The sequence below is a fragment of the Drosophila miranda genome, chromosome XR, assembly GCF_003369915.1.
Source record: "Drosophila miranda strain MSH22 chromosome XR, D.miranda_PacBio2.1, whole genome shotgun sequence".
Lineage (NCBI taxonomy): Eukaryota > Metazoa > Arthropoda > Insecta > Diptera > Drosophilidae > Drosophila > Drosophila miranda.
The window spans coordinates 29,020,874-29,042,643 of NC_046674.1; the positions used below are offsets into that span (position 1 = coordinate 29,020,874).

The 21,770-nt window shown below is 47.1% G+C and overlaps 1 protein-coding gene across 1 annotated transcript in view; it reads left to right on the forward strand.

The window, feature by feature from the left end:
- Window positions 1-21,770, forward strand: part of LOC108152386 — an 85,952-nt gene that overhangs the window by 1,618 nt on the left and 62,564 nt on the right. The window contains exon 2 of the mRNA XM_017281683.2: window positions 15,383-15,461. The gene's annotated coding sequence lies outside the window, so the exon portion shown is untranslated. The remainder of the gene's footprint in view (window positions 1-15,382; window positions 15,462-21,770) is intronic.

A 21,770-nucleotide genomic window follows, 5' to 3' on the forward strand; every position in this document is an offset into this window, starting at 1 on the left:
TGCTTCTGGTTCCGTTACTCCTGTTTCTGATTAGAAACATCGACTGGAAGTCCGATTGCAGCCCTGATTTCAAAGAGAATCCGTCCATTCGAAAACCGATTCCCACCGAATGAAATCGATTATTCATCGCAAAAAGGCGCTGCAATTTCTTTTGTTTAATTAAACTTCTGTCTCGGCTAATTGCAAAATACGAGACCCGTCGACGGAGAGAAAGACCTATTAATATTACCTTTGTATAATTTCGATTCTCCTTTCAATTTAAATTTCGATTTGCATTTGAATGAATGATTGAATGATATCTCAATTGTTTGCCGCGGAGTGCAGAAGCAGCAAGAGGAGGAGACGCCTCTGGAGGCGAAAGTGTGTGCAAATCGTGTGCGGCCCAGCCCTTGGGGGTATCTTCTGGGATCCCTCTCCCTCTCTCTCTCTCTTATAATATGATCCCATCCACTAATTAAAATAGCCCGCAGAAAAAAAAAAACAAACAATTTGTGATGTATTTTTGATTTGATTCCCTCATTCCTCCCTCCCGAAAGGGCTCAAATAATTGGATTATGATTATGATATTCGCATGATATTCGATATACATATGTATCGTACGGCAGCTGTCGTTAATGAGCTCCTCCCTCCCTCCCCCTCCCCCTCCCCCTCCCTCGCACTCTCAGTCTCTCTTTCTCCGAATGGAGCCCCCTTCTCGCATTTCACTCGAAAAAAAGTTTTGGGTAAATGGTTGAATGGATGGATGGATGGATGGATGGATTGTTGGATGAATGGATTCGTGTCATATCCGCAAAATGAATTGGCATTCGTCTGACGCGTCCGTCTGTTGCAGAGTCGCGTAATTGGAGGCGGATGGGAGAGGGGGAAGTGGCGGATAGGAATGGATAGGGCAAAACGGTTTCGGTTTCGGTTTCGGTCTGGTTGTATCCGCAAAATCAACACATTTCCAACCGGGGGAGGGGTGTTCGGTGTCTGTCAATGGGTCAATTGGTGTGCCACCTTTCCCAGCGATTAGCCGGGATTAGTCGATGAAAAGAAATGATTATTCGTGGAATAAAGTTTGTTTATTAACCAATAAAAAGATAAATGCAATGCGTGTGTAGACCGATTGTTCCATTTTTCATTGTTACAATGCAGAATACAATTTTCGATCGATACAAAGATCTGTCTTTCCTATGATGTTAATGATTAAACCATTTATATGGATAAAAAAAGATATATTTATAAATTTCTTGTATATAGTTGGTCGATTTATCGGCTAATTGAGTGTTTTTCCATGTATCAAATCGATACAAAAATATTAACGATAATTGCGGGGTTCCTTGTGACATGTGATCGATGGGAATGGCATTAATCTGTCTATCAACAAATTGTAAAATATTTATTTTATTTGTATTTATTCATATCCCGGAATAATCAGTATAAGGATCAAAAACGTATCGATTGTGCCTTGTTATGATTTTAAAATACGTTTCTAAAATATTAATCGATGGGATTTTTTTTCTTAATTCCCTTAAATATATATAATAGATTCGATATCTATCGATTATCGATTACATTTTAATCTATCGATTATCGATTAATTCGTGTTTTCTTTAGAATTTCTAGAAAATTCATTGATATGTACAGTAATCACGTTTGATTTAGAGACGTTACCGAGCGTCCAAGAATTTTCGCAATTTCCCAAAGACTTTTCCTTTCTTTTTGAAGATTCTTGGAAATCTTCTTCTCTTCGGCAGTTAGGCCTAACTCTTGCACTTAAATATGCACGAAATCAATAAAAACCAGCAAGCCGTTGACAAAAGCCTTATCAAATCCTTTCAAATTTATATATAGAACCAGACCAAAAATGCCCATCCAGCAAAAATTGCAGAATAGAATTGAATAAAGACGGTTTCCCACTTTAATTTTTGATTTAAATATTTGTCTAGACTGTGATCTTTCCAGATAAAAACAATTGGCATCCATACCTTTAAAAAACCTCGATATATTTTATAAAAAACTAGCACTACCTATGTACATATTATTTTGACCAGTAGTGTATATCTATAATCGATAATGTAGATCGGATTATTATCGATTATTGAGTTTTGTGTGAAATATTAAATCGATAAACAAGGAACGATTATTGATCGATTCCTGAGTTTCGCAGCTTTGAATCGCTCTTTCTTGTGTGGGCTCTGTCTGAATGAGAGGAGAAACCGCTTATTGGATCCCCGATTAATCCTCATCCTGGTGGATCTACTGGGATCAGCAGCCTCCGCGACCCCGAACTGTGGATGGATGCCGGGTGCCACCTAATTTATCTGCATGCCATTGATCTTAACCTAGCCCCCAACTGCTAAAAATGTTATCACTCCTCTGCGAAAAAAGCATAAGCATGCACTTCTGCCACGGACTACGGACTACAGTAGCGTGGGGGAAGGATTGGGAAGACTTGCATGCACCGGATGTGCAGCATGAAATTTGTTTACCTCGTTACCGAAGATGTGATACCCTCTATGCTACCCAAGAACGGGGGAAGGACCTCCAGAAAAGACCGGGAGAGTGTATTATTTAGGATTGTCTTTCCGTTCAATTTGTTTTACTTTGATTCCACAGCTGTTTGTCATACAGCCTTCTGTTTCACTTTCTGACTGGATTAGTTAGTAATTTATCGACTTATCGATAGCATCATTGATCGATAACAGTGCTGCGAATGCCACACAATACTCTGCAGTAGAAGAATTCTTCTGTGATCATCGATTTCGAGTGAGTTCCCATCGTTTAATGCCTGTCGATAGACCTTAGAAACTATCGCTATAGTATTTCGCATTTGTGGTGTGTCCTCCTCCAAAAGACAGAATTCCAAACTTCATTTTAACCAGTGTTATGCAACGTGGCATGCAAGACCGCAGTGGATGTTATTTTGATTGATTTATCGACTAATAATTTATCTATTTATCGATTACCGTTTTCCATCGCCTTTTTAATCATCGCTCAATTTAATGGTTTCGGAGCTGCTGCCTTTGCGTGTGGCATGCCCCTTGGTATTGGCATTCGCATTCGCATTCGCCGCAGAGCCCGTTTTCAGTTCTATATTTAAGTTGCATGCCCCAGACACCGCTTCGCTGAGGGGAAGGGTTGCGCGCTGTTGCTCTGCCACTTTTCACATCGTGCCACACGAAATGTCTGCTGAGGCAGCAGCAGCAGAAAAGAGGCTAAATATAAAATAATTTCCAAGCCAAAACGAGCGAAAACCCACTCGCGACAGAAGACAATCGAGAAGAATGTCGAGGCACAAAGCGGCACAAGACGAAAAGATGCCAAAAAACAAAAAAAAAAACAAAACGAAGAGGGACAAAAGAAACAGAGTGCGCTGGGCAGGGGGGAGGAGCGAAAGAGGGTAAAGGGGAAAAGAGTTTTCATCTTCGAGTATTTCTTGGGACTTTCGAGTCTTGTGGGAGACCCACAGGGCATCCGAATCGGCTGTATATCCTCCACATCTCGAGATCGATGATTCATTCTGTCATTCGAAGATTCCAGCCCGCAATCAATGATGAATCCGGCAGCCACAACAAGAGCATTTCTTCAGCAGGGTTCCACAGGGTATATCCTGCCTCGAACCCTCTTTTGGTTGGTCTCATGCCCCGTTCTGTGTGTGACGCTGCTCAACGATGGATCTGTGGATGGAGCAGCCACTCAGTCAGCGGATGGAGTTTTCTGTGGGAACTAGAATCGAAAACCGAAGCTGAAGCTCAGACATAAAAGACCTTGGGACGCGGTGATCACACAGTGGCCCCACTGCCACCCACTGCTGCAATTTTGAGCCAAAGAAGTGACAGAAAAAAGGGCAACCCACGAAAGATCTTTGCAAAAACATGGGTTTATATTTTAAGGAATATTTAAGGAACAACTTATTGAGAAAAGATTAAAGGAAAACCAAATCCATTGCGGAATCCAAGAGAGCTTTTAAATATTCTAGATACCACATGCTCGTATGAACGCTGCCATCCAGGATCCTTATAGGATGCCTTTGAAATACGCTGGGATGTGAGGCAGATTTTCGGGACGCAGATCTTTGGGGCACACAAATCCTGAGGAGCAATGTTTTGGGCTCCTTTTTCACGTGCCTCTTAGTGGGGGAATTCATGCAAATTGTGTTGTGCCACACATTGGTGCAACACGTGTGTCGTCTGCCATCCCGCAGCCCCCCTTTTGTCCGCCGTTTCGAGTGCACTCCCGCCGCTTGCTTCGCATTTTGGAGACTCGCATTTGGCTTCCCAAGAAGTGCCCCCCCCCCCCCCCCCCCCCAGATATACCCCACAAGTGGTTGCAAGCGGCATATTGGTGGCATGAACAAAGCAATTTCCATTGAAATATCCAATCAATGATCGACTAAAGGGTATTCCCGTGGTCGACTCCACTCCAATCTGGTCCACCCTTGTGGCATGCCATGCCCCCCCCCCCCCACTCCACCCTCCCTCTGGAGGGGTTGTGTTTTTTTCATCGTGTAATTAAAATAATAATGCGGCGTTTCAGTGCGCGATTTCGGGCTTCGCCTTCGGAGTTTTGCGGCTGCAGCATTTCGGAGAGCGGAGGCGGCGGCGGAGGCTGTGTGTGTGCGTCTCGAGTGGGCGTGGAGTGTGTGGTGTGGAGTGCACTGCACCACCGTGGGGCACGGCAAGTGGAAGGAGTGGAGGTGTGAATAATTTGGTGCCACAAAAATTGTGTGTGCGCTTCGCACTCCGCACTCCGCACCGCCCTTCAGATGCTTCGTCCGCCAATTGTTTGTTGGGTTTTTTCTTGTAATAGAAAACTGGCGAGGATGGGGGCGCAGGGCATGTGTTGCATAGAGACGGGAAGGGGGGGGGGGCGGGGGTGTGCCACAGAGCGGGGTGGGCTGCACCGTGAGGCTTCGCCTTTGTTTATTCTGCTGCATTTTGAATTTGTTGACTTTTGTGGGTTTGCTTTTTGCTTGCATATTTTATTTCGATGGCATTTTTGTGGATTTTTAACAAGAAATAGAGAAAGAGAGAGACAGAGAGAGAGAGAGAACGAGATCGCGAGCAATGGGAGTGCAATATCGATCATTGTCGGGTCACAGAGCGAACAAAATCCGAAAGAATTCATCTTGATGGTCGAAAAGCCTCGATATATTATCGAACGATAACTCAATTAACTAAAATCGATGATGCATCGATTCCTTCTTGATACATTTATGAAAATGCAAGCAAAACAACAAAAAACTCTGTTGATCAAATGCATTCCCATCGTTAAATCATTAAAACAAAAGAACAAATCAATTGCTATCGACTATCAATTATTATCGATAAATGCGGGTGCAATTATAAAGATGATTTCCGCATTGCGGCTTCTTCCTCCAGAAATACCCGGAAGGGAAGTGGGAGTACGGCAAAATGTTGTGGATTCCAAAAGGAGAGATGCATTTCTAGAGAGAGTGAGAGAGAAGGCGTGCGATCCCTGTGAAAGAGAGCGAGAGAACGAATGCCTATGCATCGGCAGAAGAAGCGTGATAGAAGGATAGAGCGAGAGAGAGAGAGGGAGATAGAAGGAAGCAGAAGGCGCGCAAGGCAGAATAAAGCAACAACAACAAGCAAGCAAAATAAGAACCGGTTCCCTACGTCTGCTGCTGCTGCTGCTGCGCCGTCTGCTGGCGAGATATTGCTGTTATTTTTATATGTGTTGTGTGTTGAGTGTGTGCCTGTGTGTGTGTAGGTCTCGTATAGAAATTCCTGCTGCTGCTGTTTGTTCTTCGGCTGCGCTGCTGTTCCTCTGTAGCTGCTCTGCTTGCAGAGCCGAGTGAAGACTCTGCCGACGGCAACAGCGACGGCAACAGCGACAGCGACGCATGTGTTGTTTTTCCCCCTAATGATGATTAACTGCTGCGCAACGATCATTAACGCCCCCTTCGTCGTGTGTGTGTGTGTCCGTCGTATGCGTGCGTGTTCGAGATCGGGTGCGTGTTCGGTCAGCCGAAGACGAGGCCAAAGCCGAAGTCAAATGTTTGACGACGAAGCGTAATGTTAATGAATGCCAGAGGGGGGGGGGAGGGGCACTAAGAGAGGCCTGCTTAAATCTAAGCACTCGCTCCCTCTCTCGGCATTCATTGGCAGCAGAAGAGGGGGGCGCAAAGCCAGAGAAGGAAGAGAAAAGCCCCGAGAAACGAATGCATTTTCAGGGTCACGCGACCAGTGGCCGCCAACGAAAAGAAAAGAAAAGAAAAGAAAGCTTCTGGTAAGAAATGGAAGAGGGAGAACAGGCAGAGAGAGAGAGAGAGAGATGTTCCATGCAACATGTTGCAAAGTAATCGATCAGTATGAGATGCAGTACCAGATTCTATGCCATTTTGGAAGCCACTTATCTTCTGGGAATCTGGAGAAAGATGTCTGTTGAAAGTCTTCCCAGAGGATCCGTTGGGGGGGTCTGCCTCGACTTTTCCCTGGACTTTTCTGCCGTTCATCTGCCTCCGGGGAGCCTTCTTTGAGGCCGGTTTTAAGAACCGGTTACCCCCCAGCCGAAAGCCCGAAAGAAGATAAACGAGGCATGGCCCCGAAGAGAGGTTTCCTTTCCTCTCTCTCTCTCTCTCTTGTTTATTAACGTGAAAATTCTTTGCCCCTTGTGCTGTTGCCCCGTTGCGTCTCCTGTGGCGGTGGATCCTAGCCCAGCCTGTGGCGTTGGGGCCGTGGTTCTGCGGTGCCGCCACTTGGCGAAAAAAAGAAGCGATTTGAAGGCAAATTGCCAAAAAAGCTTTTTGCTTCTCCCCCATGGCCCCTGTTCGGTGCTGCTGCCACTCCCACTCCCACTCCCGAAGGCTTGTCAACGGCACTGTGCCACAAGCCCTATCCCGCCCCCTCTCTCACCCTCTCTCGCGTTTATGCAAATGCACGTGAAAATATTCAAAATATTCGCTGCATTTTTTTTGATGCCTGCAGCTTGTACGCTTGTGCCCCGTTTTTCTCCCCGTTTTTCTCCCGTTTTTCTCCCGTTTTTGCATTCAATTTTCACCGTGCCACGCCCCCTCTCGCTCCCCCTCCCGCTCCCGCTGGCAACAGCTAAGCCTTCAATTCTCATCGACATATTTCGATTATTGGCGAATACTTTTGCATCTATCTCGCATCCCCCGATGACGGGGCTGCAGCGCCTGGAGCCGCTCCTATTTTGGGCTCCTAAAATTTGTCAACCCCTGCTGTCGCCCCCTCCGCCCCTTGGGCAGCACTGGGTGCCACGACTAGAGGGATACCCAGGATCTGCCACCGCTTGTATCCTAATCGATTGTGGGGCAGGGACTGGGAGATAAAGGGGAAGACTGCCGCAAATATAGCGTGAATATTCCCTCGACATCACACAGCAGCGAATGGCAAGCTGCAGCTGGAGAGCTCATGCCTCATTTAGTTGCAGCAGCACAGAGGCATCGATAGAGATGGGGCAAGCGCATTCGAAGTGGAAGGAAGAGGCGGCAGAAGCAGAACACGGGGAGAAAAAAACCGCGGAGAAGCTAGGGACAGAGAGAGAGAGAGAGAGCGAGAGGCAAGGAGAGAGTGAGTGGGAGATGCCTCGCGAGAGGGGGTGGTGGTGGGGGTGGGGGAGGGGAACCGAGGCGCTTCAACCTTTTTTGTGCAATGAAGCAAAACCGTTTTGAAGAGCGCGACTCTCCCTCCCTCTCTTCTTCGGCCTCTCCTTTTGCTTCTCCTTCTTCTCCTCCTTCTTACCTTCATTTTCGTTTCGTTTTTTCTTTTTTCTTTTTCTTTGGAACACAAAAATATGACCATCCCACACCTGACCCCCCGTCTGCCGCACCCACTGCACCCACAATGTGGCTTCGACTCTCCCTACCTCTCCCTCTCTCTCTGTCGTGTCTTTTTCGTCTCTCTTTCGTCTCGCGAGTTTCTCGAATGAAAATTGCATGAACCCATCGATTGGCGGTTATAAAATTTCATGATTTCCTTAGTATTTTCCCACCTTCCATCTTTCGCCTGCCGCTCCCGCTGCCGCTCCCCTTGCCACATTCCAGCGCTCGTTCCGTGGCGATCCCAGGGTCTGGCTTCCAGACAATCGATCGTCTCTGTTTCTTTCGATGAAAATTGTCATCGGCGAGGGGGAGGAGAAGTGGACGAGGGAGTGGAGGATGAGTGTGCGACGTTCGGGCTTATGCAATGAAGTGGAGTGGTGAAGAGGTGGGGGGAATGGAGTGTGGTGGGAGTATCCCAAAGATACTCTGGAGAGAGAGGGAATCGTGGCAGGATTCTCTGCGCAAAGATACAAATGTAAATATGTATCTCGAAGATCGTTTCTCCTTATCGCTTGAGCGAATCTTCTGCCCGCAGAAGACCCAGCCCTGACCTGAGAGCCCAGCCAACCGATTGGCTGGGTTCGGTCCGCCGCATGCCTGCCGCACACGTGCCCCACAACAGATGCGTTTGCCGCTTAATTACCAAGCCGAGAGCCACGAAAATGAGTGGTCCGAAAGGCCAAATGGTCAGCGACCCATAAAACGAAATCTTTCGTTTGTTTTCGGACATAATTTATGCACTCGCGATACATTTGTGAATATGTTTATTCATATCTGTCTTCGCGCCGCACTACCATTCGTATCTCTCGGATGTCGCAGTATCTCTGGGATGTGGCAATGTGCGAGTGTTGGGCCCCGCTTTGGCTCTAGTTTTTTGAAGGCACGAAATTTTCGTTTGGTTTTCGGTTCTCCGTTTTTATTGTCTTTTTGCGGGGGAGGTGCGGAATGGGTGGCTTTTCGCCGGCAGTTGCAAAATGCACAACGATACCCTGTAACGATAACTGAACTATCGATAAACAAAGAGGGAAGCATCGCGATAGCCTAAAGTGTTGCAAGTGACAAAATCTTCAGCTGAAAAGTAGAGACTGATCACCAATCGAATTTTCGATAGTTATCGATAACAAGTGAATAAGGCACTGCAAATAGTTTTGTGTGGGTGAATGTAGAGATTGCACAATTTACCGATTCTCCGACTTATCGATAACAAATGTAAAAGTTATCGATATCGATAACCAAAACGAATGGCCTTGTAGCAGTGCCATTGGTTGCCCTCGCTCTTATACAGAGACGGACAGACGGCTAGATCGAATCGTCTTTAGATGCTGATCACGAATGCGTATACTCTATGGGGTCGGAAACGCCTCCGCCTACTCCTTGAATACAGGGTATATTAAATTGGTATGCTGTAGGGTATCCAATGTTTCTTTCTTGTCCCTTTTTTGTGACATTCGCTCTGTCCATCCACCCTCCCACCCTTCCCTCCGTGCCTCCGTCCATCCATCATCTTTTGCGCTCACTTTAACGTAAGGCGCACAAATGTTTCAGCAGCAAACAAATTTGGCAGAAAACTTTTACTTTTCATTGCACATAATGCGGCACGAAGAGGAGTGGAGGGGAGCAAGGGGCACCTGGGGGCGCCTGGGGCGGGACTGTGGCACGAACGAGCTCCGAACGCAAAACGTTTAATTTGCAACCAACAATGGGTGCCCCCACCCCTGCCCCTGCCCCCTGCCTCGTGCCTCTCGTTTGTCAGTTCGATTTTTGGCCAAATGCTAAATGTAAACAGAAAATCAAAACCGCAACAGGCGTCCTCTGCCCCTTGTCCTGCCGCTGCTGCCACAATCCTTTGCCTCCTGCCATACGGCCCAGAGTTTGTGGCAAGACGAAACAACAACAACAGCAACAACAACAACAACGGATTTATAGCCCAAACAAACAACTTTTGGCACTCCTTTGCCACAGAGTCGAATCCTCCTCCGACGCTGCCGCTGATCCCCCCCCACAGCCCACCGCTGAACCTTAGAAAAATGTCAAAAGCGACAAGCGGCAGAGGAAGAAGAGCGTGGGGAGAGGGAGACGGGAGACGGGACGGGGGAGGTGGCATGTGGCATGTGGCAGCAGACAGAAGGCTCGCCCCAAATGCAATCTGCTCTCTTGGTGGGGGGTGGGATGTTTCTCTCGGGCGGTAACCGATCACATATTCAAACCGATAGACTTCGATTGGAATCGATAACCAACGAGAATGGAAATTGAAATTGATTTGTGACTGAAAAGTAGAGATTGAAGAGGAGTGGAAAATCCACCTTATTCCTGAAAGTGAGCGCTATCGATATTCGATTTTGCGATAGTTGAATTATCGATATCGATATGCAAAATGGGAGGCAATCGAAATCGAATTGTGACTGAAAGAAGAGATCGGGCGATCGATAAAACCTGAAACCGAAATATTTATCGATTTAAATATATCGATTAGAAAAAAAATCATCTGCATCTGCCGCCCCGCGTCTTGTGGCATTCTAAGGAGCACCCTCTCTCCCCCTCCATCCCCACCGATCCACCTCTTTTTCCTCTCTCTCTCTCTCTCTCTCTCTCTCTCTCTTTCTCATCTTCCCCCCCTCCTCTTTTCACCTCTTTTCCAACATATTTATGCTGCAACAAACATTTAAGCGGCTTATCAACGCAGAGGGGCAGGGGGGCAGAGAGAGAGAGAGAGAGAGAGAGAGGGTCAATGGGGCATGGGCCAGGGGCCACAGACCGCAGGCGTCAGGCGTCAAATGGTGGAGGGATTTCGGATTTTGGATTCGAATGCGGATTGGGGCTCAGCTGGGGTCAGCTCTGGGGTCCCTCGCCCTCACCCTCGCTCTCGGTCCCCTGCTGCCCCGCGGAAGGACAGACCCGACACACTTTCAACATTAATTTGTTGTGTGTGTGTTTTATGTTTGTTTTCTGCCTTCCACAAAACATGTGTCCCCCCAGAGTCCTGCCTCCTGCCTCCTGCCTCCTGCCTGCTGGCCCCTCCCTCTCCTTCTGTGCTCATCCAGGAGGTATATTTTATGAATAATTTGCATTTGCTGGACACTGGGACACACTTCTGTCAGCCGACTGTTGTGCCCTTCCGCCCAGGAGCCGCCTGTGGGGTCCCCGAGGGGGATTCCGATTGAGCGGGGAATTTGGCTTCGGCTTTCGAGATTTGTCGCCTTTTTTGATAAATCGCCAAGGAAGAAGAAATGCTGATTTTTTTCCTGTATTTTTTGCCATTTATTACATGCCACCCCACTGCCACGCCTCCCTCCATACACACAAACACACACAGTCCACAGGCGACAGGGAGAACCGGTTTGTGCCTCCAAGAGGCGAGAGAGCTGTCTGCCCCAATCCATCCATCCATCAGTTGGGGGTTTGCGTTTCCGTTTTCTTGGTTTCTGGAACTGGTTTCGCGGGTTCTTTGGATTCTGGAAAAACCTGAAGCAAAAGCCTGCGCCCCATGTGCCATGCCCCATGCGCCATGCCCCATGCCACATAGATCTTTGCTCCACATTTGAGAGGCCGATAATTACAGAGAGAGTTCGAAATGCCCATAGATCCATAAATCGAAAGATAATCCATAAGAATTTAGAATGGCACAAAGGCCTGCCTTCTGGCATCTACTCCACCCATCAAAGATACTCTTTCGGCAGATACAAGATGCACACAAGTATCTTTTTGGGTTGGAAACGAGGAATATCTGTGGAGGGCCAGTAGAGGGGTAGCCCCTCTTCTGGTGGCTCTGCAGGGAGACAGATGGAGAGATCTGTAAGGAGGGAGCGGGGGGAATGTCCCAAATCGAAGGATAGGGTATCCAAGGGTGTCGCTGGGCCGGAAAATATTTCGATTTCCTTTGTTTTCTGGACACACGCGCACGCCTTTCCCCACTCCGATTGTGTCTATCTGGCAGTGCCACTTGGGCCATGAATCTCCCATTGGAACCATTGAATAATTTCCATTCTTTTCGTTCTGTTTGTCCTTCTTTGCCCTCCTCCTTTTCTTTCCTGCGTCCTTAAACGATTACGAAGGGCCATAATAAATAAATGTTTTGGCAATGAGACCCGCTCTCTCACACCCTTCCCTCAGACCATCCCCTCAGACCATCCCCTCACACACACACACACACACAATCGCGCCGTGGGGCCAAAGTCAAGGCCAAGGAAATATTATTGAAAATGTAAATGAAAAATTCTGCCACACACACACACATGTGGATGTGGGTCCTAGGGCAAGGACACACGACCTTTTCTTCAACCCCACCCCCTACCCCTTGGAGACCTCCCCGAAACGGAAGGCGGAACGGAAGGACTCAAAAGATAAACAGCCTCCGATTGCGATTCTCTCCTTTTTAGAGAACGGGCGTGTGTCTATGAGCGATACGGAGGAGGGGGGATATGTGTACGGGGGAGGGGGGGGGCATGTATGTGCCTGTAATTGCATAAGTAAAGAGTCGGTGGGGGACGCGGAGCGAAGGCAAGCAAGGAATCACATCAGGGAGTACATTTTTTTCATATTTTTTATTGAGTTTCAGGATTTTAGGGGATTCATGCACCGCCGAGGGGCGTGATAAAGAAGTCAACAGGAGGGGGGGATAGCGAAAATGTTTTACAAGGAAAGCAGGGCGGAACGGGAGGACAAATGAGGGGAAAGGAATGCAGAATGCAGTACAAATCTGGGCCATGGAGTCTTGAGAAGGGTTGACCAACACGCATTTCGGTGGTCAAGGGTCTCTTAAATGATTAATAATTTAATATCTAATTTATTAGCGAATTTTAAGAGAATTTCGAGAGATATTTATCGAAAAGAATAACGAGACTGGCTACACCCCGAGGAAAAATCTGAAAAATGTATTTGCACCGCGTCTGAAGAAAGAAAGTGCTTTCCCTTACACTTGACCATTAACTTCGTATTTAAATAAAATATATCCCACAAATTTAGGGCATTTTACTTACCGAATATTTACTCCATTTTATGCGATTGTTCGGATGGGATGAATGGAATGCCATGAATCAATGCATAAATAGTGGAATCGGAGGATTCTTTTGCCTTGAACCCACGATAGATCGATGGATAATGGTCCCAAATAGAACACTTTTGGTCTCCAGGAAATAGAAACAGAAGGGAATGATATCTGTTGCGTGCTAATGTCCCATTTCTATGGAAAGACTTAAAGATCGAATCCTGGGGATTCTGCCACATTTGGAGATCACTTTTGTGTGGCTTTTGTGGCCAATGGCCAATGAACTCCCGTCTATTGATACAGTATGTATGTGTCTCTGGAAATTACCGACTCCCACTTCAATTAAGAGAATCCTCCCTTTCCATTTCGCCTTTCCCTCTGCCGTTCCATGGAAATTGCAGTTTCAATTGCAGTCCCCGCATATCGGTATCGCTTGTGCACCATTCTGCTGAACGTTGAACGTTGAATGTTAAATGTTGAATGTTGAATGCCTCATCATTAATTAAACACTTAATTAAAACTGCAGCAAATGTCGAACCCACACATGTGGTAGCACCAAAGAGAGACGCCAGCAGGCAGGGGGGGGCAGCGGCAGCCATCACAGGGCATTGAAAATTAATTAGATGTCATCGCTTTCAACAGAGCTTCCCCCCTTCGCCGGCCCCCGCCGAAAAACAATCGATTGAATGAACACTGGAGGGAAATAGATTTTCCCCCAACCGAAAAAGAAAAAAAAACCCACAAAAACAGCAATCGACAAAACGAGAAACGAGAAACCCGAACGCCCCACCGCCCTACCGAACGCCCCACCGAACGCCCCAGCGAAGGCCCCGCCCGCCCGATGATAATCGTGTTAATAATCATTTGAAATTAACGCAAAAAACTTTCCATTTTTCAATGCGATTTTCCACGCAACAAGAAGAGAAAATGGCGCGCACGGAGGGGCAGGGACCGGGGTAGATGGTGGCATCATGATATAGGGATCATCATCATCATATACCGCGCTATATGTGTGTATATGAGGATGTATCTATATAACAATGGCTGGAGGGAGGGATAATGCTAATGAATGCAATTGAATGAAATCGAATGGAATGGAATGAAAATGAAGTAGAACGTGGAATGTGTCTGAATCGGATGGGGAATGAGCGAACGACGATTGATACAAAGATCTAAAGGCATCTAAATCCCCTTTTTGTTCCATTTCCAACGTTATTCTGCTGATCTATTTCCTTTCCATCGTTCGGCTGTTCAACGCGTCTGTTTCGTTTTTTTCCTTGTTCAATTCCATCGTTCCTTCCGTACCGTTTCGCTATGAAAGGCCGACTGTGGTGTGAAATGAAATCCTTTGCACGTGCCTCTGTGGCTGCTGTTCATTAAGGTGTTCCTCTGCGGAATGGGGCACCATTCAGCCGTTCCCCTGAACAAATGTGTAATGTGCCACTGAATAGCCAGATATCAACGTTCCTCCCTCGGTTTTCGTTCCATTTCCAACGTTCTTCGGCTGATCTATTTCTTTTCCATCGTTCGGTTGTTCAACGCGTCTGTTTCGTTTCATTCCTTGTTCGATTCCATCGTTCCCTCCGTACCGTTTCAAAAGCCAATTAGGAGTGGGTGCTCCTGTGCTCTTGGAGTGCGAATTTTCGGAATTAATTTTCGCTGCTGCATTAGAAACACAACAAAAAACAAACAAACAACAAAAATGAGAAAGGAAAACAGCGAAAAAATGAAAATGCAATTTTCACTTTTTCCAAAACACAATAAACAACCCACGAATGCGAAATGTGTGAAGTGGAGTGGAGTGGAGGCCCAGTGGCTCCGCTGACTGACTGCCAGACCATGTATCTAGACATATGTGCAGATACATCTGTGTGTGTGTGTTTGGGATGCACGCTCTGCTAACAAACATTGCGCACACATAGAAAAAACAAAAAAAATAAAAATGAAAAGTCTCTCCCACCGCCACCGCCACCGCCACCGCCACCGCCATCTCCATCTCTGTGTGAAAATTGTGAAAAGCGTATTTGGAGCAGAAAATCTAATGTCTGGGGCTCCACGCCTCCCGCCTCCCGCCTACCGCCCCCTCTCTCTTTTTTTTCGACTAGGATTTTTTCGGGGCCGCATTTCGTTGCGCCGAGATAAGATTTCCCCATTCGTAGAATGATAAGATTTCGTCTGGAAATAGGCCTCTCAACTGTCGTAGAAGCCCAAGGCCACGGGTTACCAGATGCCAGCGGATTAAACGTGTGGAGGTATTTCCTGCAATGGATCCATCTTTGCTGCGGAGAGATCGCTTCCATCGCATTTCCAACGGAAAAATCCGCAGACGATAAGCAAAAACAACCGTGATATCTCTTATCTTTTGGGCCATCCATCCAGCGCGTCGTCTGGCGATTAGGGAGCCCCTAACATTACGTTCTGCGACCATGTTCCGCGATAAGCCGCGGCCCCACCCGCCCAGGGAGGTGTTTCTTTTAGTTCTTTGATTTTTTATGGGGGGGTGGCGGATTGATTCGCGATTGATTCGGATTGTCCCCTCCAGTGGGCGGGAGGTGGTCTATCTCTTCTTTTAATGGTATCGATAATAACTATTGTTGTTCTTACAGATCGGTGGGAGAACGAGCGAAACGGGCCCATTATCGAGGAACAGCAACCAGAGTCGTGTTGTGCACAAACTAATTGCAAGTAAGCCATCAACCACTTTAATTTCTAAATCTATGTATACCCCAGACGACATCGTCTGCGGCCGAGAAGGGGCCCCCACCCCCCGAGAAAAAAGGCAACAACGGGCGCACATTCGATTCGATGTAAATCAGAGAGAGAAAAACACACGACAGCCAAGGCGATGGGCGCAATGGGCGACAGCTACAAAGTCCAAGCGACTAGAAACCCCTGCAAAAAGTCGTCTAACTTGTCAGATCGCGTGCCAAGAAATAATAATGAAGGAAAATACGAGTATCGCGTGTGTGTGTGTGTGTCGTGCAAAAACTACTGCGCCACAGCCCCACGAGAGGCAAGCAGTCAACACTTTATGCCACTAATAATCGTGGTACTCGCCCTCCCACTCCAGGTCTCCTCCTTCGTCTGCGAGCAGTCTTCTGTGTCATGCGCCTGCGTGCCGTCTAATTGGCACGGAATGAGACTCCAATCGGTGGCAAGGGTGTGCCACAGATGTACATTGCACTTTCCGTGGCCTTCTTAGGGTCCACAAGACACAGGGCCTCACAGGGCCTCACCGGGCAGCAGCTAACAAACAGAGGGGCACTTCTGCAAGGTGCGTGGCACAGGGGAAGCAAATACGAATATTTTCGACACTCCATTCTTTTGCGATTATTTCAGAGCTCCACAAAGAACGATACATTTTCCTCCTAATTTTTTGTGGCATTTTGCAACTCTATTCGCTCCTCAATCTTTCAGCCATTCAACCATTCAATCGCTAACGAAGCCAATCGCTTAAGCCCTGTTCTCAAAAGTTTGGAGCTCTGCTCCAAAGGGAGACTGTATCTGTGTATCCGTGTATCCGTGCTGCTATGTATCTGTATCTCAGCCTATTTGCAGTCACCCTCGGGGGAGCCTCCCGGAAGGTGGGGGAGGGCCCTAAGCCACTTTAAGCCAGTTCTGACTGCCTGACATTGAGAGCTAATCAGGGGGGAAACCCTCGAAACTATACGGGCGAGTGTGCGCTGCATGCCACCTGAGTGCTGCGGCAGCAGCAGTCAACCAAAAAGCCATTGAAAAACCCCCAAAAACATGGAGAAGATAAGCCTCCGACGGGAGCAGCAGTCGGGCAGTCGGGCAGTCGGGCAGAAGGAAGGTAATTGCGGCCGCAGACAACATGCTAATTAAAAGCTACTCCTGCAGCCGCATTAATAAACACACAAAACACCGCAAAATCATGCGTCCTCGATGTCGCAGCTGTACCCTGCAATCGCAGCCCGGATTTAGAGGGTATATCCGTTGGAGAGTACCCGCGAGCGGGCAAGGAAGCGAGAGAGGAGACTGCACATTAGAAGATTTGTGAAGTCTACGAGTGTGAAGATATGACCCTGATTTGTAATAGAATTATAGATGAAGAATTCTGAATCATGGAAATCGGTTGAACATATTCCAAATCATGAGAGTTTATAGATTTGAACCATCTAAAACACGTGATATGTTCCATGTTGGATGGAACCGTCTTCGAAGCAATTCTTCGATTCCAAAGCGGCAAAGTTTAAACAGCTGTGGCGTCTACGATTGTGAAGATATGAGCCTGATATCTGGTAAGCCGCAAGAGATGTTTGATCTATAGATATAGTGCCCATCTTTGATGGAACAACCAATCAAGCGATTCCGTTTAAGGAGTCCTAGTCCTGCCCGTATTTTATGGAGCTGCAGATAAAGAAAACGCCCCATCAATCGACGAAGAAGAGAAGCTGCAGGGTATCCCTCTAGCCTATTGCCGGCTTATGGCTGCTGTCTCTGGGGCTGCTCCTGCTCTTCGTGCTGCCCGGATTAATGGCGGAGCACACTACAGGGGCTGACAGGGGATGGCAGAGGGCAGGGGGCAGGGGGCAGGCCGTGTCTCTCTGCTGCGGCGACATCGTTGAATGACAACAATTTGCATTTGTTTCATTTTCAAAAATGTTTCCGAGGTACAAACTGGTATTCATTCGACGGGGGACGGGGGACGGGTGACGGGTGACGGGGAGTGCCCCCTGCCCTTCAACGATGGAACCGCAGACAGGACGAGGATTGGGGATTTAGGGATTGAGGAACGACGCTTCAGAGGATGATGGCTCTCCGGGTTCCGCCTGTTCGTGGCGTCATTAAAAACTGTCTTGATGGGTTTTGTGGTTTTGATTTCAATGCGTTGACGAGCCCTCCCTCCGTCCGTCTTCCTGTCTGTCTGTGGTCCTTTTGGGCTGCTGTGTTATTGTGTGTCCTGAGAGGAATCGACAGCTGTTGTTGCCTGCTCCCCGTTCCCCCCGTTCCGCCCGCCTACTGGGGAGGTCTCGAGTTAATTGATGGATCCAGCATTGAGTTAGCTAAAGCGGCTTTTCGCACACGGAAGCTCGGGAGTCCTGATGAGGAGCTCCTGTTCCTGGATTAAAGTACTCAATGGGTTCCTGGTTTTCCTGGCTCGGAAACCGGCGAATGGATCGGCACTGAACTGCGAACGGTGGAGCGGAGTCCCAAGAATCAAGATGTCCTTCCAGTAAGCCTTTAGGCATTCTTTGGCATCCCCACTACCCTCCGCCCTTATTAGAAGTCCCCCCCCCCCCTGTTCTGTTCTGTTCTTTTGAGATTGTTGTGGGAGGGTAGGGGGGGTGGCTGTCCATAAATTATGCAACATTTTTTGTGTGGCAGCTTCTTCTGCTTCGCGGGCTGGCAGGGGGTGGCAGGGGGGGGGGGGGCGGAGAAGTGTCAAAGCTTAAAATTTCTGTTTTTGGAAAAGGCAAAAACAGTGGGAAAACCGCTACAGAACGCTGCAGCCGTGGACTCTGGGACTCTTAACACTTTTTTCAGAGTTCAAGTTTTCCCGTGCCCCACGTGCCCCACGCAGGGGTTTTTTTGACAGTCATAAATTTGCGTCCAGCTACGGATTCGACAGGAGGGAATGCAGCCACAACGGAAAAGGTCCAAAAGGCGGACGGAAGTGGAGGGAAGTGGAGGGGCATCTAAACTTTTGCCAAAGAAAAAGGCATGTCTGTGGCTGTGGCTGTGGCTGTAATCCTGGCCGAAATCTGTTCAGCGGAATGAAACTTACTCCCGTGTTGCATTTCGCCACAAAAGGGAGGACTTTCCTGGCGTGGGGGGTGGGGGAAGAGATGTCCAGGGGCCGATCTTTCTCCCGACTTTCGACAGTTTGAACGCGTTCGAAGGCCCGTTAATTCCCCCCTCCTCTGTGGGCCTGCAAATTACGAACGAAACGAATACCGATACCTATCGATACATTATCGATGTATATAGACATGTTATCGGTGTGCATGGATTTGTTATACGACAAGCAAGCGCCGATCCGATAAGATCCATGCAGTCGTCCGTGATCAGTGGCAGGGCGGCACTAGACACCCAAAGCACGACAAAGTCAGTGCGGATTCATTGGGTTCCCAGCCACCAAGGCACCGAAAGAAACGAGGCAGTGAACAGAAGAACTGAGAACATGCCTGTCGGTATTAGAACACTGCTAAGCGACTTTGAGAAGCTGTCCAGAAAGCAGGTGGAGGACCATGAAACCATGTGCAAAGAATGCAATGGAAAGCAAGGACTGCCGTCCAGACTGTTGGCATCACCAATCGGGACAGCTGTAGGAAATCTGATGAGCCCTGGGGTCATCGAAACCCTGAAACATCTCACCTGCAACCGGCCGGCCCTCTCACAGGCAAGGAGAACACACCTGGGCGCCCCGGTCCTGGCCTCCAAGAGGACGCCACAGCAGCTACTGGCATACCCCTGTCCGGATAACTAAGGGCCATATGGGCCTATGTGTGGCCCCGCTATCTATCGATATGCAATGGCGATATTTTAGGAATGTATGGCTTTTTTATCGAATGATTGCGGTCCGCGGACTATCGATAGTCTTTTCTTTCGTGGGAAATCACGCGTTCCCTTCAAGTCTTACAGCAAAATATTTGCTTCTGATTTTGTTGGTCTAAATAATTACAAAATAAAATGCGTCGGATAATAAATCATTCGTTCATTTACATCGACCGGCTTATATTTATTTGCCATCGGCGTCTATTGATATGCTATCGGTATAAACTCATTTAGCGGCGATATACTATCGGATTGTCGCGGGAATGCATAAGTAAACAGATTTTCCTCTGTCAATCCCTTCCGCCAATCCCCTGCCTCGTGATGCATTAAAGCCATGTGGCATGCGAGAGACGGATATGGCAACTCAATGTCGATATCATTTGCGTCTCCTCTCCATCCTTTGCGCGTTGCACGTGCATCATTTATTCAACGGCCCCAGACGGGACAGAGGAGAGGGGAGGAAACTCCTTGTCGTCTCCTTAGTGCCGTCGCTTTCTTAATACGTTTAAAAATAAGTACACAAGGCTCTCTCGCTCTCTGTCGACTCTGCCACTCCAGCGTTCAATGTTCCTGCCTCCTGCCTCTTGCCTCCTGCCTCTTGCCTCCTGCCTCTTGCCTCTTCATTTCCTTTTGTGTGGCAAGTTGCTGTAACAGCAGCAACAGAGCTTGTTCTGTGTGTGGCATTGACTGCTTGAGTAATTGAAGCGCATCACAGTTCTGGCTGCAGGAGGGGTGGGGCGAGGGGGGCTTGGATTGCCTGCTGCACTGACAGAAACTCCATGTATTTTAAGCGATGAAAATAATGAGCCGAGGAGTGGCTACTCTTTGGAACAGAATCTGTTTCCTTTATTAAGTTCTGGAGCACACCGACCCTCGAGTGGCAATATGCCTTGAATATTTCATGGATGGATGGATTCATGGATTCATCGCAAGACGAATAAATTTCCTAAAAAATGATTTGCTTTTCATTTAAGATTGTTTTAAAGATGTTTTCTTGGTTTATTTAAACAGAAATTTGTCAGAGATTATTATTATTATTTATTATTTTTTTATTTATTATTTATTTATTTTATTATTATTAGTCTTATTTATTTATTTATTTATTTATTTATTATTATTATTTTTTATTATTATTATTTAATATTATTTTTATTTTTACTATTACTATTATTTGATTTATTATTTTATAAATTTTTTTTTTTAATTTAAAAAAATGTTTTTTTTTATTTATTATAGAAAATGTTGCTTGTTTTAAATTTTTAATTTAATTTAATCACCTATACACATACTTTTAAGGAATCATCGATTGAAGAAGGCTCTTTTGTAAGGCTCTTCGGAGCCTTTCGCTTATTGTATTTCTATAAAATGGGGCCCTTTATGGGGGCTCAATCTCTCAATTATATATTCCCCTACCCCCTCTTTGCCTTTAAAGACGGCCACAAAATGTTGAATTATAAATGAAATTGTATTGCTGATGGGTTGGACGGTTGAGTGGTTGGGTGGTTGGGTGGTGGCGTGGGTGGGTCAAATCACTCTGTGAATATTTCATTTTTCAGGTATTAAATATTTACCAGAACTAAACACACTAAAAACGCCCCAAAATAAATGTGTACAATATATGTATCCCCTACGCTTCAATGAGTCCTAAATGGGAAAAAGGATTTGGCATCACAATCGGAATCGGAGTCGGAATCGGGATTGGAAATGGAAATGGAATTGGAGGCGCCTGTGCCCCGCCCTGCTGCGCTCCCGTGGAGCCTTTCAGCATCTGGCAGAGAGATTTTTTGTTGGAGAGTAAAGTATCCCCCACTCGGCACTCTCTGAATAGAGAACGTGCTTTTCTTTGCGTGGCCCCACTTGGTTTTTTATTGTTAACACTCTTTTCTGCCACATGGGGGCGGCCATAGGGTGTGGCATGCAACTCACAGTTGCAAATGTGCAACAGAATCGGCAACGAAATGCGCTCAAGTCACATTGTTGCTGGCATTCAGAAATTGATTGGCCAACGGGAGGTGCGGGAGCCACAAGGAATTCCGTGGGGGGGAAAATCATGGATAAACAACACAAAATTCCACTCGAGAGAAAAGGCCCGTCGATAAAGATGGAAATCGTTTTGAAATCAAACTAAATTATCCCCCAAAAAGGATCCCAAAGTCGGAGTTTAGTGGAACAAAGGACTACCCATAACGAGAGATGGAGGGGCAACCCCGTTCCCACCGACATCTCGAAAATATTATTATTTGTATATATATTTCAAGAATGTTCATGTCTCTCTGTTATATCTTCACAGATACAAATGTATCTCGTTAGTTCTTGAAAAATCGCGGCCCATCGCGGGTTTGTGGCTTGAGCACGAGTGAGGAGCAAAGCGGGGCTCGGCTTGCCCCCCAGTGTAGGGGTATACTGGACTTGTGGCGACAGTTTTCCGACCCCAAAAGGTATACATATTCTTGTCTATATTTGTCTCTTTTTACC